Source organism: Sinocyclocheilus grahami, unplaced genomic scaffold (genome assembly GCF_001515645.1).
Source record: "Sinocyclocheilus grahami isolate Dianchi unplaced genomic scaffold, SAMN03320097.WGS_v1.1 scaffold1015.1, whole genome shotgun sequence".
In the NCBI taxonomy this organism is placed as follows: domain Eukaryota; kingdom Metazoa; phylum Chordata; class Actinopteri; order Cypriniformes; family Cyprinidae; genus Sinocyclocheilus; species Sinocyclocheilus grahami.
Window position 1 is genome coordinate 55,162 of NW_015506194.1, and position 22,202 is coordinate 77,363.

Here is a 22,202-nt window from a genome sequence, read left to right on the forward strand (position 1 = left end):
GCACCAGATTCTTTGGCGCAGTAAAACATTGTAGGGGCATTTCTACACTGCCCAATAGGAGACACGCGTTGTCTAGAGAGGGAGGAACATAAATAGGGCGCAAAATATACATCATGTTCTCACTATTTTAGGGAAAAAAAGTTCTTCCAATGGAACATGCATTTGCTTTGAGACTGAGCTGTAAACACAATACATTGTATGCAGTATGTTGTCTATCCCACCCCACCCCACCCCAAGTATTGTATTGGCCATAGCTTTCAAACTTAAGATGAATCTGCAAAGCTGTATATACAGTATATAAATGAATTTATATAAAAATATGACCACTCATTGTTTCATTAAATTTTAGTGATTACTGTACCTGTTCTACTTTAAAGCTCTTTGATAAAGTTCTGTTTTATAGTTCATTGAAAGTATTTTTAATAATCATTCCATTATCAATGCAAAAGGAGTTTCCAAATTAAATGTAAACATGCGTTGTCAGATGTAGAAAACAAGTCAAATATGAGTAGACATTGTATTTAATAGAACAAAAGAGGTCTGATGAATGAGAGAACAATATGTGCTTGGCTCAGTGCTGCTCATAGAGTCTGACAATCTCCTTGACAACCAAACACAAACTGGGGAGCAGTTGAGGCATCATCCTCATGCAGACCCATGTGTATGTGGCTTTGCCCTGTGAGACCATCAACTTCAGAGAATGCACTTGTCTCATGCTAAACAGATGGACATAGGTTTGCCTGGTTGATTTATTCAGGCAGACTGGATATAGAACAAAAGTTTCTGGGTTCACTCAAAACCCTGACTGACCCAGCATGTGGCAGATCTTTTCTGAATTAGTGACCATAATTTAAAATCTCCACATAGATATCTCTGAAGTTTATTATTATTATTAATGTTTCTAACATATTTAATTTTAACATGAATTTAATATCAGTGTGGATTCCATTCCATTGTTCCTGTGCCACTGAAATGTCAATAAATAAATAAATACATGAACGTAATCAAGCTGTTTTCCAATTGGTTGAAGGTAATCAACAGTTTCTTTGCAGTTTATTCACGCTTGAGTCTTGCTTCTATTCTATTTGTTCCATATTCTTTCCTAATGCATTTGTTGAACACGATAACGTGTAATGCTATAGGAAAAACGTGACCTGGTTTCTTAGAGGTGTGTGAGTGTGTGTGCGCGTGCCATATGCTGGGAATGTCTCTTTCCAGGAATGACGACCATAAAAATGATTACCATCAAACAGTACTTACTCTCAGGCTTAAGTGGCATGTTATTTGCTCATGAAGTCTCCTCAGTGTGATAGCAATTGGGGCTGTCCGTGGTGCTGAAATGTAATTATAATGGGCTGTACTTACAGCTAAGAGCCACTCTTGTGCTGGATAAAGTTCAGATGAATGTTAATGTGCATAAGCCAGTCTAATAAATGCAGCACTTGCAAACATTTTGCTCATATCAGCATAGATAAATACAGGTGTCTTACCACATTTTAGGAATATTTCACCCAAAAATGAAAATTTGCTGAAAATGTACTTACCCTCAGGCCATTCTAAATGTAGATGAGTAGTTTCTTTATTGGAACAGATTTGGAGAAATTTAGCATTAAGTCACTTGCTCACCAATGCATCCTGTGCAGTGAATGGGTGCTGTCTGAATGAGAGTGTAAACCGCTGATGAAAACATCACAATAATTCGCACTATAATCCATCACAATAATCCAATTGACATGACTCCAGTCCATTAATTTACGTCTTGTCAAGCATAAAGCTGTGTGTTTGTAGTAAACAAATCCATTATTGAGACTTTTTAACTTCAAACTGTTGCTTTTGGCTAAAATATGACTCATCTATCCTTTTGTCCAGTGGAAAAAGTTGTCTTGTCTGAATCAGCACAGATCAAGCACTATTTACAAGTGAAAACAGTTTAAAACAGTTCTATAGAATGTCAGTGGATTTTGATGTGAGAGGACAACAAAAGATGGACTTTTTCCCTGGAAGAAGGGTTTTTATGGATTATGGACTCATATTTTGGCCAGAAGCAACAGTAAAAAAAAAAACCTTATTAATGGTTTTGTTTCTTACAAGACATTAGTTGATGGACTGGAGACGTGGATTACTCATTACTTATTGTGATGTTTTTATCAGCTGTTTGAACTCTCATTCTGGCGGCACCCATTCACTGCAGAGAATCTATTGGTGAGCAATTGATGTAATGCTAAATTTCTACAAATCTGTTCCGATGAAGAAACAAACTAATTTACATTTTGGATGGCCTGAGGGTGAGATTTTCTTTTGGAAATGTAAATTTTTGGGTGAACTTTTCCTTTATGGTAGTCAGTCATATTTGCGTTGTTCTCATTAATCATTGAATACTGATAAAGTATGAGAGAATATTGCAGCTTCTGGTCATAAAATGTATTTATTTTTGCACTAACACCTTTTGGCGCATGTAAGAGCAGAAAGGCTGGTTCAATAGGTTAGTCAAAACACTGTATACAGCATTAAATAGTGTGCGCTGATTCCATAACCTAAAATAAATAACGAGTATATTATGATAAGTAATGTCAATTAGCATTTCAATGGTACAGTTCCTATGGCATGCCATTAAGTACAGATGCTCCCATGACGTGGATTACTCATTACTTATTGTGATGTTTTTATCAGCTGTTTGAACTCTCATTCTGGCGGCACCCATTCACTGCAGAGAATCTATTGGTGAGCAATTGATGTAATGCTAAATTTCTACAAATCTGTTCCGATGAAGAAACAAACTAATTTACATTTTGGATGGCCTGAGGGTGAGATTTTCTTTTGGAAATGTACATTTTTGGGTGAACTTTTCCTTTATGGTAGTCAGTCATATTTGCGTTGTTCTCATTAATCATTGAATACTGATAAAGTATGAGAGAATATTGCAGCTTCTGGTCATAAAATTTATTTATTTTTGCACTAACACCTTTTGGCGCATGTAAGAGCAGAAAGGCTGGTTCAATAGGTTAGTCAAAACACTGTATACAGCATTAAATAGTGTGCGCTGATTCCATAACCTAAAATAAATAACGAGTATATTATGATAAGTAATGTCAATTAGCATTTCAATGGTACAGTTCCTATGGCATGCCATTAAGTACAGATGCTCCCATGGCTCAAATGTCCACAAACCTCCATTAGAGCAGCAGGAAGATGCAGAAACCCAAATTACTATTTCAAATAGCTCTTTATTTACAGAGAAAATATCACACTCTCGCCATGGAGGAAATATCACTTACATTTATTTTCATGACACTGAAAGCTATTTGGGAGATAAAACAGTATAAACAATGTGCAAGAACTTGTTCTTAAATGCATGCACATTTCAGGCATTTACACAAGTGTATTATTAGGTTTATGAAGTACAGCAGTTTTTTGAATTCATAATTTATCTTAATAATTCTGCCTCTATGTTTTGTCACTTCTTTAACTTCCAATTTTTCTCCTTTGTGCAATCATACTGTGCAATTAAGATACATTTCCTCACATGCTATTTTGCTGTAGCCAGTGAGCAGCGAGATAATATTTAGTTTTTGAACAAAGTATACAGTGAATACATGTTAAAGCATATGATGTTTTATTTTGTGTTTAAATTCATCATACAGTATAAGAGGTTGAAAAACATTAGATTTTAAAGAATTAGTTCACCCAAAAATAAAAATTGCTGAAAATTTTCTTACCCTCGGGCCATCTAAGATGTAGATGAATTAGTTTTTTCATCAGAACAGAAATTTAGCATTACATCATTTGTTGACCAATGGATCCTCTGCAGTGAATGGAATCAGAATGAAAGTTCAAACATCTGATAAAAACATCACAATAATCCGCAACATGACTCCAGTCCATCAATTAACATCTTGTGAAGTGAAAAGATTACTTGTGAATTATGTATTATAATGATGTTTTTATCAGTTTTATCAGTGCAGAGGCTCCATTGGTGAGCAAATGATTTAATGCTAAATTTCTCCAAATCGGTTCCAACAAACTCATCTACATCTTGGATGCCCTGACAGTGAGTTAATATTCAACAAATTTTTATTTTGGGTAAACTATCCCTTTAAGTCATTTTTGTTTTGCGGTTCAAAAAAAGCATGCTGACCTTTAACCAAGTTAAATTCGACTCCATGTTTCTCCTGCCGCTGATGGACCACTAATTAGAAGCTGTTGTTTTCCTTTAATCACATGCTTAACAGACAGTATCCTAGGGCCACATGTATAATTTGCTACATCACTTCTCATTCCTTTAAAGGTTAAATTAATTCTTCATCTGTGTGATGGTTCATTGCCCAAGAATCCCATTGTAGGATTGTAAAAGTCTACCGCATTAAAACCAAGTATAAGCAGTTGGGATTCTTGGGCAATGAACCATCACACAGATGAAGAATTCATGATCTTTTAAAGAGAATTTTCAGTATTTCCCTTGCTAGCAGGTACTAATTCAGTGACAAAAAGACAATAATACATTGAATGCACATGCCAGAAAAACTGTAAATACATCAGCAATAGCATGTTAGTTGTCATCTCAGAATAACTGCTGCTTGTCTATCAATAGAGAACCTGGATAAGCGCACATTCACAAACACACTCTAAAATTGCTGATCATCTTTTCACACACACTCACATAGTCATGTGCACACACATACACACGTCTAAAGATGAGCAGAGGTTAGTGAGAGCCTCATACCGAGCTGTTCTGAGTGATTACCTCTGCATGGCTAACCCTCCAGACACCCCCTGTGAAGTCATTATTCATAAAAGAGGCGGTTCTTGCATAACTATAACATTTCTTGTAGTGCATTTCTATCAGTCATGTTTTGATTTAAAAAGCCCAATAGCAATTGTTTGGTAGTTTGCTTCTTGCAAGCTGTTAGTATCGATGAAACAATGTTTTGAGGGCTGATATTTTTTACTTTGTCAATGTGAATTCAGGATCTTTTTAAAAATTCATATTATTATTAGCATTTTTATTTTATGCATTTCATTGCAATATGTGTCCTGTAATGTAATACTTTATAAGTCAAAGTCAAGTGTATTCCCATTTATAATGCAATTCAGCATAACAAAAAAATAATATATAGCAAAAAATAGAGAAAAAAAATCAGATTCTAAAATGCCTATTCTTATTCTCATAATTGACAATTACCTGAGTGTACTAATTGTTTTGCCATTTTGCCACAAACAAAAATACTCTTTTTTTTTATTACAAATCTTTCTGTTTCCCCCATTGTCCATAAAGAAGAAATCAAAAGGAGAGAGCTTGAAAAATAAAAAAACAGTTCTTGCATCGTCTTGTTGGTGCTATCATTTCAAGGATCACCATGGTAACAAATGACATTAAAATGTCAAAACAGAGCAAATTGGAAACTGTATACAGGCTGTTACAATCATGTTTGGTTGTTTAGTATGTGATATTTGACAATGTAAAGGAATATCTTGATTGTTCTAACAATATGTGATTAGAATGATAATAAGATGCTTTTTTATAGTAATTATGTTGACACCGTCTGTTTTAGCACCAATGGAGATTTGTGCAAACGAACAGATGTGTTACTCCATATTAACGGTATAGCAACAAGTATGAAGTATTTTCTATATCTATATAAGGTCAGTTATTAGTGTGGTTTGGCATGCCAACACACACATAAGTATTAAATCTGAAGATATCCCTATCAATATTTTAATATATATATATATATATATTGACCATAAAGAACATTATATAGTGATTGTCAATTTGAAACATCCTCACAAGTCTCCCAAAACACATCCATGGTGTAACATTTGCATGTGTGCGTGAATATCCCCATGCAAGAATGCTCTGGACCACAGCTTTACTCTCAAACAGACGTTCACCATTCATCAGCATTGCTCTTTGATTGCCCCGTTGCCAAGGCAACCCCATCGCCAGTCAATACTGGGGACTGCCAGTGGAGGTCTTCCTTACCACCTTGCTGGGCTATAATTAAACTCCAATTAGACCGAGCGTCCACCGCTAATCTCCGCCACCGGCTTTTTGTACAAGGCGGTGGGAAGAGATGGAAGGGAGTGACTCATCATGAGCACTCCAACTGCACGTGTGCTTAAAGGGGGCATAACACACACAGTTTCACCAAATATCATGTTACTCTTGAGTACCTATAGAGTAGTACTGCATCCTTCATATCTCCAAAAAGTCTTTAGTTTTATCATATTTATAAAAGAAAAATACAGCTTTACGATTCTCTCCGGAAAAAGCCGAGCTCCTGGAGGTGTACCGTGGGCGGAGCTAAAGAGTGACGAGCACTTTGGCACCGAATGGCAACAAAACAGACATTTTTTGATGCCGTTTCACTTACCGTCTGCAGTTTTGAATCATGACCGGAGCGCATTGATAGGTGCGATCCCGCTCTCGCTCTGGTCGATGTGTGCGCAGGCGCGCTCTTCCGGGAGAAATGCACATGTAAGGAGTTCCACCCTCGTTTACGTCATTAAGCTAAACTCTCCGAAACTTGTACGAACCCGGAAGTAAGATTTTTGGCACATAAGTACTCTGTCATACATATGTCCAAATTGTTTTTTGAAACTTTGTCCATGCTTAGCATGAGAATCCAACTCTTTAACAGTGTAAACAACTCTGAATGCATGAAACAGCATTGTACCCCCCTTTAATGGATGTGTTCGAACCTAACACACTGCATTACACTAGCGACAATCACCCTGCACTGTATCTGATCGGTTAATGGAAACATTTACAGAAGAAACAGGGAAATTTGGGGAAACTGGCCATTTGCTGCTTTCATCCAAAAGAGCTATAAATGTGGCCAGCTGATTGCAGGTTGAGACCTCCATGGAGTGGCTTAGCTTGAAGCTTAAAGCAACATGATGGAAAAAAGATGTCTGTGAGCAGTAACTCTCCAGTGACTCGCTCATCCTCCTCATTCAGAGAGAGATTAAACCCTTATGCTTACAGCTTCAGATCTTTGAGATATATATATATATATATATATATATATATATATATATATATATATATACACATCTGTTTATGGGGACTGTTGTGTATGAAACAGTCTTTGCAACTCTTGAATATCTCATAGATGACAGAGCATTCTTAAAAGTCTCCAAAGTTGCAGTGAAGTGTTATCATCTCAGCATCTGATTAAAGAGTAACTACGACTTCTTGATTGAAGAGTGATGCTGGTCACTCTGAGCCACAATGTGTTTTATCAGCATAATTGTGTTAAAATGATTTTCACAATGTGGTTTACTTAATAACAAGCCTTATAAAACCAATATATGCTCAGAAATGAATTAGCATTGGGTGACATTGCTTTGAACAGTTTAATAAGCAAGTTAGTACTGAGCAACATACATTTTAGATGCAGTATTGAGAGTTACGTTATCTGCTTTTGTTTTGCCAACGAAAATATTTCAAAACAAACGGACTACAGAATTAACCGCTTTGTCTCCAAGCAATACTGTAGCGATGTTTCGAATGAATGAATCAGTGTTTTTGAATAAATTGGCTGACTGAATGATTCCGAATGAAATGGAACCTATTTCTTTTTGTGAAGTGTTTTGCTTGAAAAGTGTGCTTGTGTTGTCTTTCTTTAAAATAAAGGGTGCTTGGTTTGATATTTTGGTGAAGTAATGACATCAATACATTTTCAAGTGTTGAGTAAATGGCCAAGTACTCTTTCAAGATTAGTTTTTTATATTCTGTGAATTAAGCTCTTTTGGAAAGATATCTGACAGAAGCATTCATCTGAAGCATTCACCAGTGAGACATTTGGTCAAGCGTGGCTGTATAAGAGAGGGCTGAATTGCTTTTACAGCGCAAGTTATGACCAACAAATCCATGCTTCATAAATCCCTCACTCAGCAACGGTTTATGGGGGTGAACTATTGAAATATATTTTCATTCATCCTCCACTAATACCAGCCCACCACAAGATCCAATAAGAGAGTCTATTCATGGATGCAAAGCACCCCAATCACTTCCCTTCAATAGAGGCTAGTGAGAGCAGGTCTGTGACAGAGGTGTGTGTTACTTATGGTGGTTCTGAGACTGTCTAAATGTTATCTCTACACCTTATGTAATCAGGTACATTGCGTTATATAAGAGAGCCTTATATAATATCACTGGACAGGAGTGAATGATAGCTCTTACTGAGAAGTTATCCTGTGAATGAATAGCTGATATTTGATAACCAGGATTAGGGATGTTTCCATCTCATTGTTATATGTCACATCCTGCTTGGAAACCCTGATGCTGCTTTCCACAGAGGTTTAAGAAATTTATAGTGAATGCTCATTCCGGTCTATCTTCCTCATATTCTGAACGGATGAAAGAGTAGATTTAACATGTATTAATATTAATAATCTGAAAACTAGTACATGTGAGTAACTAAACTGGGCAAACCTAGGCAAACAATTAAACAAAGATGACACTGTTAAAGGGGTCATATGATGCGATTTCATGTTTTCCTTTCTCTTTGGAGTGTTACAAGCTGTTCGTGAATAGATAAGATCCATAAAGTTGCAAAGACTAAATTCTCAAACCCAAAGAGATATTCTTTATAAAAGTTAAGACTGGTCCACGCCCTCCTAAAACGCCTCATTTAAACACGCCCCCACATGTCTACGTCACGATGTGGGAAGATTTGCATAACGCCGCCCAAATGTTCACGCAAAGAAAGAAGGTGTAACTTTTTAATAAGAAGGTGTAACTCTTATTGTTGCTGCCACCACCATGTTGTGAAGACACTGTGTGTTTCGTTGCGAAAGCGAAAATACTTTGTTTGGCCCTCCAAAAGAGGACACGACTAGAAATCAGTGGTTAAGTTGTATTTACAACACTGTTCCAGAACAGTTCAACCCAAATATTCAGATGTGTGCAGTGCATTTTATGGAGAACTGTTTCCTGAACCTGGGAGAGTAGACTACAATGCCGGCTGTTCTGACTCAGACTATAAGTACATTTTCATATTTAAAGAATTTGAGTTTTGAGCAGTGTAGAGTAGAGCTTGTTTGTCATTTCTCCGATCACAAATGCAGACATGGTTTTATGTTAATGTCATTATAATCCGTAATTATGTCCCCACTGGATGCAACAAATGCCTCGTATATAATGGGTTTTAATGTTTTTGTCTCGTTGCTCCGGGACACGGCATCACAGTATGGTAAGGGGCGTAACGTTTCCGTCACACGCTTGAGGTATTAGGCCAATCACAATGCACTGAATAGCTGGCCAATCAGAGCACACCTCGATTTTCAGAACGATGAGCTTTTTGATGCGAAAAATTAGAAAAATGTACGCGTTTCAGAAAGGTGGGGCATAGAGGAGAAACAATAATTTACAGCATGTGGAAATTAATGTGTTTTTTAAACCTTAAACCGCATAAACACATTTCATTACACCAAATGCACAAAATAATGTTCTTTTTAGCAACATCATATGACCCCTTTAATCTAATTTAATCAAATCAATGTAATAAAATGGGAGGGAGGGGAGGGGGGGAGGTGGAATTAACTGAAAAAATGAAATGACCAAAAATTTAATGATCAATAATGATCAAATGTAATCATTTTATGTATGATAAATAAGATAACTAAAATTCAATCACATACATTATATATTATTTTATTTTGTTTTAATTATATATTCTAAAATTATTTTATACTAATCTAACCAACAATTACATTTTTTGTGTGTGTGTGTACTGAATCATATTTGGTTTAGCATTTATTTGCATATTGAATTGTGACATTTCTTTCTTTTTATAATTTATAAGAAATCTATAATTTATAACAAGTATTGACAGTATCCAAGTATTCTATTGGAATTCTCTGTCACATGATTGTAAACCATTAAAATGTAAAGAAACATGGATTCCAAAACCATAATATGTACCATAATTTCAAAAGCATGTGCAAAAGTAACTAAAAGCATTCAGCATTCAGTGAGCACTTGTCATTAGATGCAGTAGGAAAGATTAGAGTCTTTCTCTTTGTATGCATGTAATGTATTGCGCTGCTGCTCTGCGGGTGATCTGTGACCAGAATAACCACTGGCAGCAGCTTTACGTTCCACCTCAGCCCTTTATGTGCTCACTGCCCTTTTGGGTCCACTGTCGATGTTATCAGACCTTTTCCCTCTAGCTGCCATGTCACACCTGACAGTGAGACACTTTTGAATAGTTTGGAGACCAAATGTGTGTAGAGCCTGTTTTCATGGTGTGGACTTTTGTGGTTTCCTGTTTAACTTTATCTGTTTGCTCGCTCAGGTTTATCTAGACACTTGTTCACACTGAGACACTGCGACAAACAGAAGCCAAGAGTGAGGAAACAGCATACCCGCTTGCATGTAAATGCACATTTGTTTTATTCTTGGCTTTTTGCAATTGGACATGTAGTTCATTGGAAATAAAGTGAGTCTTTCTTGATATCTTTATGTAAAAATGTATTCTATCTATCTATCTATCTATCTGTCTATCTGTCTAGCTGTCTGTCTGTATCTACTTATATAAAAAATGTAACATGATATTATATCTTGTAGTCCACAGTATAAGCTGTCGTGGTGATTGATGGCTGGAAGGATGTCTGTATCTGGATGGCAGGAGGTCACCAAAACAATATCACTGCCAAGTCAGACACGGCACAACAGCACAAAATCAATACTATAAAATTACAGGTACATTTCAGAATGAACCAACAGTTTAGATAGTTCTCAAGTTCTCGCTAAGACAGAATGTAACATGAAATAAAATCTGGATCTGATATTGATCCCACTGTGTATTCAGCTGTCACGCTTTCTCTGAACTCACGTCCAGTCAGATCTGAAGGTTTTTGCTGACAGGAGATAAATGGACCAGGCTTTTAATTTACAGACAATGTCAGTCAGAAAATGTCTGGGACAGGACACTCTCGCTCTGTGCTTCTCCTCGCTGCTGGTATTGTGAACACAGAGTGTGAGAGCATAGAAACAGCATGTTCATTCAGAAACAGCACCTACTGATGGAAAGAAGCCTTGGACAAGCGTAAGGAACATAACATTCTCAAGGAACACAGAAGGAGAAAGACTGTAGCTTTTGTAGCGTCTCGACCAATCTGACACATAGTTAATTATAACTAGTTATGGTTAATTATTCATATTTCCCATGAGCTAATCCGCTACACTTTTTTGTGATTTTTTTCTATATTCCAGCAAAGAAAACCAGAACCCAAACATATTAATGTTTAATAATCATAATAACAACCATAATCACTTAAATAAATGAATAAAATAAAATAAAATATATTTTTTGGATGAAATTGAATTAGCCAAAGGATGGTTCTGTTGATGCTAATGAAACAAAAATACACTAAATTAACAGAACTAGATACATTTTATGTTGTTAATATTAATGGATAATCTTAAAATTATAACATTTATTATAAAAATATTATACAATTATTTTAGAATAAATCTTGGCTTATATTGTTGGGATGTTTGCCATTCGGTATCTAAACAACAACTATGTAACATTTGCATATTAAATTGCAGCTGACCTTGTTTTTAGCACTTATTTGCATATTAATGTAATTGGGTGTCTATTTCTTATCTTTTTAACCATTTGTTTAACTATCTAACCACCTTTACATTGCAAACAAAAAATACTTCTGTTTGATCATGCAGAATTACTTCAGATGCTTGTGTGATCTTTAATTTCAGCCAAGAGGTCAATCTGTAATGTTTTGATCCTCTATTGGTCAAATGACTTTGTGCTTTATATGTTTTGTACCACTTTGGAATACAAACGGAAGGTGAAACTGCTACGTGTGAGCTTGCATTTCTGTTCATGTTCATATTTGACTAAAAACTTTCAACCATTTATTTTTTTTGGAGCCTTGTTTCTTGCATTTCCTTTGTGGATCTCTTCAATCTAAGTGGGCTACACTATAAGCTTAAAAAAATCAGTGTTGTGTTATCTAAGTGGTTTCTGGTGAAAACAAACAGAGAGATAAAATGTAAAAACTCCAATTAAGTGAAAATCAATATAAAATACGGCACTTTAAGAGATAGATCATGATATGCGCAGGTGAGACTGCATCATTGCCTCTTGTAAAAGTTAAAAGCATTCAATGCAGTGTCTCTGCATGAGAGCGATATGAATTGGAACCTGTGAAACGAGGCCTACTGTGAGAACTGATTAGAAAGTGATATGGTGGGAGTCCTAACTTCACCTCCGGCATGGAGGATGTTCCGCGTTAAGGAGAGAATTCTGAGCAAAAGCAAAAGTGTGTTGACTGAGCATTGCAAACATGAAAAAGGCAGCCAGCATGACATCAATAATGGCCCCTCATAGCTGTTCCAAAAAAGACTCCAGCATGGTGTGTTTGCTCTCTTTCCTCTAGCGACTGAGATTCTCACTGGTTTAATTGAACCCTTTAGTGGATTAGAGGATCCTCGATAGCTTGACTCTCAGCGTAACATGTTAAAACCCACAACAAACCTTGATAACGCACAAATGCATCACTCAAAGTATAATACAAATATTTATTTGTAGACAACTCTAATTGATTTAGTTTAGTCTACTGATGCTTTAAGTCTTTATTTAAAGTCACTCATGGTTTTCTAAGCTTCTGATAAGCTCTGTGAATCTTGATGATGATGTAGTTTGAATTTCATGAGCTTTTGTTTCTTAGCCTCATCCCCCCCAAGGATGTCTTGTTTATGAATTGCTCCAAAGGATAAAGCGGTAATCATATTTGGGTCATGGAAGATGCTGAAAATGGCAAAGATTTGAGTCAGAGAACTATTGCTCAGAGTCGATGCATATAATAAGACTATGAGTTGACCTGGTTTCACAGCTTGAATGTGAATATTTGTATTATGTGCCCATACACTTTAAAAAAAGTTTTCATAGCAATAATAATAATAAAAAAACCTTTCAGTGAACAGTTGTTAAAAGAGTAATTTTTTTCTTAGTGTGAAGAACACTTTAATTATCCCAAAAAACTTTCCGCTATAAGAACCTTTTGTCCAATGCAAAGGATCCTACAATGATAAAGATTCTTCATGGAACCACAGATGCTAATAAAGAACATTTATTTTTAAGCCCGGTTTGACACAAAATCAATTTTTAAAATGATGATGAATAGCCTCATAACTTTAGTAAATGTAAGTGCTTAACAGTTTAAGGATTTACAGCTTATAGACCAAGAGATTAAAGTTTTGCTGGTTAGCATGATCTGAAAGCGTTTTTCTCAATTGACAATGGTAATTCAAAAGTAGCTATGCGTTCTGCTAAAACAAATGCCAGAATTGTATTTGTCATTATATTAGATGTTTTACCAGTGTCCAATTTTTGAAGGGGTTAGAAGCATGGACTTTTTGTGATTTGATCTAATGACAGTATACTTATTTATTTATTTTTATTTCAGATTTAAGGATAACCACTTGAATTTATTCATAAATGTATGTAAATTGTTGCATGGAATTCAATAGGTTTCATTAATAAGGTCCAGGATTTTTCTGAAATGACATATGTATGTAAGACCTAGGCTGAATATGAGACCATTTCAATTCTAGTCACATGCTGTGCCTTCATGGGATGTCAATTGCAATTCTTATTAATTCTGTCAGTGTGCCACTAGTAAAGTGAAGACCCAACCATTATCCCTCCTCATTAAACTAGTAATCACATTGCAAAACGATGTGGTCAAGAGCAACCCTCTCCACAGCTGAAGTGCAGAGCATTGTGGTCAGATGGGAAATAGAGCTAAAAATAAATCAAGGAGTGCTCTAGTGTTCTCGCTTCCTTTGTTCAATGCAGCAAATCTTTATTTTAGCAGTGCCAAAAAGATATCTGCTTTATCCACGGTGTGAAATTACCCTCTCAAAGCCGACATAATGTCAAGAGCTTCTGAGCACATACTTAAGCCCAGAGTGAGAAAAAGTAAACCTGTGTGGGCCTAGCTGGATAACAGCTACAGAGTTTCTCAGCCATTTGTAGTTTCACTTTATGTTTAAAATATGGAAATGCAGTAATGATGCTTCCAAAGTGAAGTTTGACATGCAGTTCAGAGAAAGCTCAATTTTCTAAGCCACTTAAACCATAGTAAAATGTATGAATGCCATAGTATTGGATAACTAAATACAAAACTGTGGCATTTATTCAAATAAAGTATCACTTTGAGGCAAAAGACTTTCTTTGGTTGTAAAGTCTAAAACAATAAAGCAGTGTTTCCCAACCATTTTACAATGAAATAATCACACTCTACTCCATTAACCCATTCACCAACATCATGGTAAAATGGTAAAGTGATTTTTATTTTATTTTACTTTATTTTATTTTCAAAGTGATACTCGAGCTTGTTTTGATGTTCTTGGTTATCTACTCTCAGCCTTTATTTTATTTATTTGTTTGTTTGTATCGTTCTTTATATACATCAGGTGTGAAAAGCTGAGCATTATGATAAAACAAAATATTATACTTTTATATCACATATTTATTATTATTATTATTATTATTATTAGAATATTACTTTAAGACCAGCTGATTAACAGTCATTGCAAAAAAAAGGTTAGTTAATGGATGTTAACTCTAGGAAAAGGACATTTGTAGTACTTTGATTAATATTTTGTTATGCAATGAAGTGTAGCTTAAGTGACGAAATATATTGTCAGAAAAAATTATACATTTATTGGTACAAAAACTACCCTTGAAGGGCACAAATTAGTAATTCAAGTACTAGGTAGTACTCAAATGCACCCTTTAGCTACTAATATGTACCCTTTATGGCGGGATAAGTTACAAATCTGTATTTGTGGTTGCCGCCCCATGGACAAGTAGTTTTTTCTGTGTGCAATGGGATCTTTTCATTTGACTTGTGTTTAGCTTGGTCATACTTTACTTTCTTTCTTTTTTTAACATGCCAAGTCTAGCAGAGTCTTTCTATCCTTTTCTATCCTTTTATCCTCCTGAGTTCCTCACATAATTGACTCAAACCTGCTTTTGCCTGCATCAACAACATACATGAGCAGTCTTTGTCCTGGCTTTTGGCTACCCTCTAATATTCAAAACAGTGGCAGTGACCCATAGCCAGATTTTACTCATTACAGCCAAGCAGAAAATGGCCTCTTTTCAAGGTGTTTTTGAGCTGCAAGTTATTTACTTTACAAGCGGCCTTATGTCTAGTGCAGGAAAATATGTATAAAGATTCTGTTCATACAAGAAAACATATTGCACATTAACACAGGTAGAGCAGTTATACAAATTAGAGAGTGGCATGATTTGTGACACTCATTGTTGTTTTTGTCACATAGATGAATCGCAAACACAGGCAAACATGAAAGAGCATGACTGTGACTGTGCCAGGGGGTTTCACCCCTCTAACCTTTGGATTCATCTCCATTTCTCAAGCTGGGCGATGTGTCTCCTATCGCCCTAAAGGTTAATTGATTTCTCCCCTTGAGCACCGAATATTCCGGAACACGGACATGAATAATAGAACAGGACTGTGAATGGTGCCGGGACACTGGGTGACGTGTGCAGATCATCTGTGTATTGTGTCAAGATCATGTAAAACAGACGTCTCCACCCCAGCTGACTCACTCAGACCTGAGGGACAGGAGAAGGACCAAAGTAGAAAAAATAATGGGGAAAATTGTAACCCTCAGTATTTCTAATTTTTCAAATTTTCTCCAATTTAATGGCCAGTCATCAATTATTTTGTTATAATTAATATATTCATTATAATTATTAATTATAGTTAATTATTTTAATTTTTATAAATTTTGTGCATTTGTCATTTTTTTATTTATTTTTCTATTTATTTATTTCTTTTATTTCTTTCTATTTATTTCAGATTAGTTTTTGTTTTAGTACTTCATATTAAACTTTCATATATTATTTATTTATTTATCCATCCAGTTAGAGCCCAAGGCAACATTTCTAATTGTTTTTCATTTAAAGTTTTTTTTTTATCTAATATTTTTTATTTTCTTTCTTTTAATCTTATTTATTTCAGCTTTTCAATTAAAGAAATTAATTAAAATTAAATATGAGAACATATCTATGGAATGATTTTTGAAAACTTTTTGCATTACTTTTTTCATCAAAAGTGACATTGAAATTTGATTCATGTATGAGGCTGTTGCAATCAATAGATAGATCATTCAGAAACATTTTGTATAATTTAATTTTTGTTTGTTTGTTTTAGTATTTGACTGGTCATGTGATCTGAAAATGTCAGCCACCAGATGAAACTGAAGGTTTTTCTAGACAACTGATGAGTCGGGGGTTCATCTCATGTGAGTGTCCATCATTTTTTACATATTTGTCAAAATTATTAAATTATTTAGATGTAAAACGTTTAAAGTAAAATAATCTGGTTTTTCTGATTATTCAAGGAGCTTAGCAATGTACGAGTCCTATGCAAATATAGAGTACATGTAAAGGCCAGACACTGCATGTTCCTTTTCCGACAAAAGATCTCACCGGGGAGCTGTCACATAATGAAAGATGAAAATCTTATCCTTCAGGCCACAAAGTAAAGGTCACCACAGCCAGTAATACACTGCCTGGGGTCAAATAAATGTCACGAGCAAGGTTCCTCAACTCAGTCTGGGATTTCTGTTTGCGTGTCTGGTCTTGCAATGCTCTTGTTCACCAGGTGGCCAAATCTATGCCATTGCCCTGCAGGATCCACCCAGATCGATTGGTGGCATTTTAATGCCTGCAGCGACTCTTTCACTCAAAATATGTGTCAAACGGTTTAAGAGAATCAAAATGTCTGGGTTTAGCAAATCAGATACACCTACACAACAATCTTTAGCAACAAGTATGGAACTAAAGCACAATTTGAGAATTTCTTTCAAAAGAAGGAATGAGAGAGGCTTCTAAGTGAACATAGCCAAAAAAGAGGTTTGTGAAATGAACACAAAAAGAAGGCAGTGGCGCAGAGATGACGGGGTAGTTTGCTGAAACACCAGGCACATTGATTTCCTGGCTGACAGCAACAGCAGCAGCGTGGCCGTGCATCATGGGTTACATAAGCGGTCTGCCATCATGATCAAGCTCAGCGGGTAGAAACATGCCAGCGCTCCACCGCCAGCGAGACTGACAGCGACAGGGTCGGCAGCATGGGTTACAGGAAATGCGACGTGGAAATCGGCAGGGCAGAAAATCTTTCAAGCGCCCACCTTGTGTCTGTCGAGTGGCATCAAAGCAAGACGCTTGGCTACAAATTTATCTTGGCAATAAAGAAATAATACCTTTTGACATGCTTTTGACATCACCAGGGTCAGAGGCTTGTTCTGTGTTGTGTTTTCATCGGTGGCTAGATTTAGCCTTGCATAACCTCGCTTGCTACAAGCCAGTATTATTTCACCTTAAAACATGGGCATTTGTTTTGAAGAAACAAACAGCTATATATATTTTCTCTTTTTTAAAATAAAAAAAGCATAATGGTTTCAACAACAGATTTATTCTGCATTTAATAAACAATCCCCTGGCAGTGCATGCCTAATGTCTGAAATTTATGGATGAGCTGGCCTTGAAAATGTGGTACCCTCAGGAAAAGTTAATATTGAAAAATTATTGAAGTAAATTAACCTTCTTTTTAAATTATGTTTTGCACTAGGTAGAGCAATTTAAAGCTTATTCCTAATCACTACTGTTCAAAAGTTTGAGGTTGTAGCGATTTTTTTTTGTCTTATGTGCACCAAGCCTGCATTTATTTAATCAAAAATAGTCAAATCTGTAATATTGTGAAATATCATTGCAATTTAAATTACTTTTTTTTCTATTTGAAAATATTTAAAATTGTAATGTATTCCTGTGATGCAAAGCTGAATTTCCAGCAGCCCTCCAGTCTTCAGTGTCACATGATCCTTCAAAAATCATTCTGATTTGGTGCTAAAACTTACTGGTTTCTACTTTTTTGTGAAATGGCATATGTATAAGATTTATTTTAAATCCTTAATTAAATAAAAATTAACTCTTCTTGGTAGCACATTTGCACTTTAATTGCAGTACTTTGTCTCCAATCCTCTCAGTGTTAAGCAGTAGTGTTGGAGTCCCAGCACTAAGATAGCTAACAAACTCAATGACCCTGCAGAGAGTTCAGAGGCAGAAGAAAACAAAGACGAATGGAGAAGTCTAGTAGCTGACCGCAGGGGCCGAATCAAATGAAATCAAGCATCGAAAAAGAAAGCAGCTGCTGGCTGACAGGCAATAAGTATCGAAGTCTGAGGTTATGGTCCAGTGTGCTCAGGATACCCGAGTCAATAACCACGAGACGTCCGCATTCAGATGTTGACATTCAGCTTGACTGACATGCAGGCAAAGGGAATGCCAGCTCCTAGTGTAGAATAACACACAAACACAGCTGTCCCTCTGAGTCTCCTGCAATGAAGACAAAGTGGCCGTGGCTTCATTCGATTGATCCCATCAGCTGAAATCAATGCCCGTGCACACGAAATGATCTAAACTGTTACAACTCTCTGTGCAAGGCCAGATGGCAGATGGTCATTCAAACAAGATAAACTTCACAGCAGGTGAGTTTGAGCCTGCATTCTTGGCCCCACATTGTTATCATTTAGCGGGACTGAACAATTACACTTTCTTAAAATGATGGTGGCACAAAGTGTTCAAAAAAAGCCACATTTGAACAAGAATGCATTATGATAAAAAAAAACATTTCCAGTTAATTTGTTTAAACTCATTATAACAGCAGGAAATAAGTGCACGCGAATGATTTAGGTCCGTTTTAAGTCATCTAACAAAATGCTTCGGGTATTAGAGAAATTTTTCTGTGTCTAATATTATTTTGTTTGGCTCTTGGTGCTTGGAAACCTTTCATGCTGACTTTCCTCACATTTTGAGATCTGTGTCCATTTTTTTAAAGATTAAGCTAATGTACAGTATGTTTAACATTCAGACAACATATATAAAGAAAGATAAAAGAAATAGACTCCATATAATATTGTTATTATTATTATTATTATTATTATTATTAACTTTTTAGGGACCTTATATACATATATATATAATTTTATAAAGAATTGTTATGTATTTAATTAATTCATTTAATTATTTATTAATGTTTTTACTGTGCCTAAATAAATAGACTCATATTGTAAAAATAACATAAAATCAAACTGCAGCAGTGTTTTCAAGCAAAAGTTTTTGCCTTCACAGAATCATACAAATGATATGCATGGCCAAATATTTTGTTAGACTTTGTATTCGCTGCTCGCTGCCAAGTAGTCTGATAGTCCTGCCAGCATAATGTCAGTCACACAAATACACACACAGACATCTTCCTTTCCTCTCCTCTCTCTGCCCTTGTCTCGCCTTTTTAATTACACTTCACACTGTTGAGACGTCTTGTGGATAACCTACGGTTCCTCTCGGAGCTCTTCCATGATTGGCTGTCTCTCCCTCAGTACTTCCTGAATGCTTGACAAACACCCCTCCGATTGTGGGGCTAGAGATGCCAGGAACATTTTTTGTGGCATATAGAGGACAATGCATTCAGATTTTATTGCATTTAAGTGACATATGGGATCTACTCAATGTTATACCACATAGGTTCCAATTCTGGCCTTTGCAGGTCAGTGGGAGCAGGGAGTGTCCCCTTTGGACCCCTGTAACTCCAGTAATGGGATTGGACTTTTGTTTTAGTTGGTCATTGAGCTGATCTGTTGCTGTTGCATAGCTGCAGATCAGCTTTCAGAGCTATTAGAGCTGATTGAGGTCAGATGGTAATTGCAGACTAGTTCTCATATGCGTATCCGTCTGTGAATCTACATTACAGTGTGAGTACAAGTGAAGCAGTGGCAGATGAGACTCTGTGTAATGATACAACATGCAGCAGGATAATACACTTTCAGTGATAAAACTACTCTGATGTGACAACTGTAATTTCTAGATGCCTGTTTTTTTCCTTGCTGATGTTGCTCATGTCTAAACAATTTGTCTTAGATGTTTGTGTGCTGTTCTGAGACGACCAAATATAATGGGTAAACGGTCTTATTTTTTTCTTAGTTTAATTAGGTGAGAGTTCTGATTGGATTTGTGTCCTCTAAGATAGATCTGAGCACTTAATCCTTACATCCAGCAGCGAAACATCTGGTCATGCCAAACTGGGCTTCTATTTTAGCATTTAATTACTGTTTTCTCATCATTTGTCTTTGCATCTGTATGCACGTTTATAGGATCCCACAGAAATATTCACAGATGCCTGTCCTTCACATTTCCCAGTTTTCACATTTGTGTATGTTGCTTTTGATTTCATTAAGCTTTCAGCTACCGCTTTTTACCATGTTTAAATCCGTTCCATATTTTAGTGCAGAAAAGAAGAATAGTACAAAGAATGAACAGGCATTATTATTATATAATAATAATATTATTATTATTAGGCATTATTATATAATAAGAACATATTACTGTTGTTGTTAGGACAGTGCAGAGAATGAACAGACTGTCATCTTGTTCTTTATCTTCTTGTTATTTAAATTAATTTGTTTATTTAATATTATAATTGTGGCATTTTTTCAATAAATAAATATCATTATTACTATTAATATAGGAGAGCACAGGGAATGAACAGACATATACAGAGGATATTGTCATCGCATTCTTCCTATTATTATTATTAAATAAAGTAAAGTATGTTTTTTTGTTGTTGCTCAAAGCACTTGCATTGCTTCATAAAACTGAGGTTAAACCACTAGTCACATTGATTACTTTAATGATACTACAAATATAGTCAAATTTAAATTTACAATTAATCCATGTTCAGAGATCTGGCTTGTTAGTGACAATAAAATAGAACTTAAAATGTTAAGTTCATTGAACTTAATTGGGCTCCTTGAATTTCAATTACATTAAACTGACTTAAAAAATTGAAAAGTTGAATCTCGTATAAAAAGTTGAAATTGCTTAAATTATTTTTATGAGTTAAAGTAACTTTAAGCATATGTTGTCACTTTTTCGTCTTTACAGTGTACCTTCCTCATTAGAGTTGTTTGCTCACACAGAAAGGCATGATGGGAGAAAAGTGTAAGAGTGTGAAATGAGGGCTTTATGGACTAAGTTGCCAAAATTCTTACTTTCCAACTTTTAAGACCTCAAACCAAGTGCAAAAGGAAAGAAAAAAAACTCTTTGAAAAGAGTGAACGAATAGTGTGTGTGTTTGCTTGGGAACTTGGAACAGGCAATAGATTACAAAGAACAAAAAAGGGGGGGGGGGGGGGGAATCATGACTAGAAAGAACAGAAAAACACAGATGTGTGCGCACTTATCTGTCCATCCTGGTGTCTGTCAGTTTGAGTGTCTTTCTGAGAGTAATGAAGGACAAACAGGCCAGAAGGGATATTGAAAAGGTTTCAAAGTGGCACAGTCACTAAGTGCTCTCTCTCTCCTCATAAACAGGGAGGATGGCTCGCACGATGCCGAGCTGATAAAGTCTTTCTAATGGCCTTGAAATGTATTATTTACTTCAAAAGGCTGGGTTTTGTTCTCTTCTGTGAAAAACAGTTTGCAAAAAGGTGTTCCACCATATATACATATTTATTATTCGGACACCATTTTCAACGGTTGACACAGTGTTTGCTACAAAGCAACATGTTTAATAACTTGTTATAAAACCTAATTGGAATTATGAAACTAAAATTCGTAAGCCACAGAATCCTGAAATGTTTTTTTTTTTTTGGATGATTCAGACAAACATTTTCTTACTTGACAAAACCTTGCAAAACATTATGTTCTCATAAACTAGACAAAAGCTGGTGTCAAGGTTTTGTTTTATTAAACTGTTCAAAATGACAGTAAAGAAAATTACAATGTTACAAAGTTCTCTATTTCAAATAAATGCTTTCTGTTCATCAAAAATCCTGAAGAAAAAAAAGAATCACAATTTTCACAAATTCATAATAATAAGAAGAAATGTTTCTTGACCATCAAATCAGCATATTACAATGATTACTGAAGGATCATGTGACACTGAAGACAGGAGAAATGCCTGCTGAAAATTCAGCTTTGCCATCACAGGAATAAATTACATTTTAAAATGTATATTAAAATAGAAAACGTTTGTTTAAATTGTAATATTTCAGAATATTACTGTTTTTATTGTATTTTTGATCAAATAAAGGCAGCTTTGGTGAGCATACTTCTGGAAGTGTATAATATTAT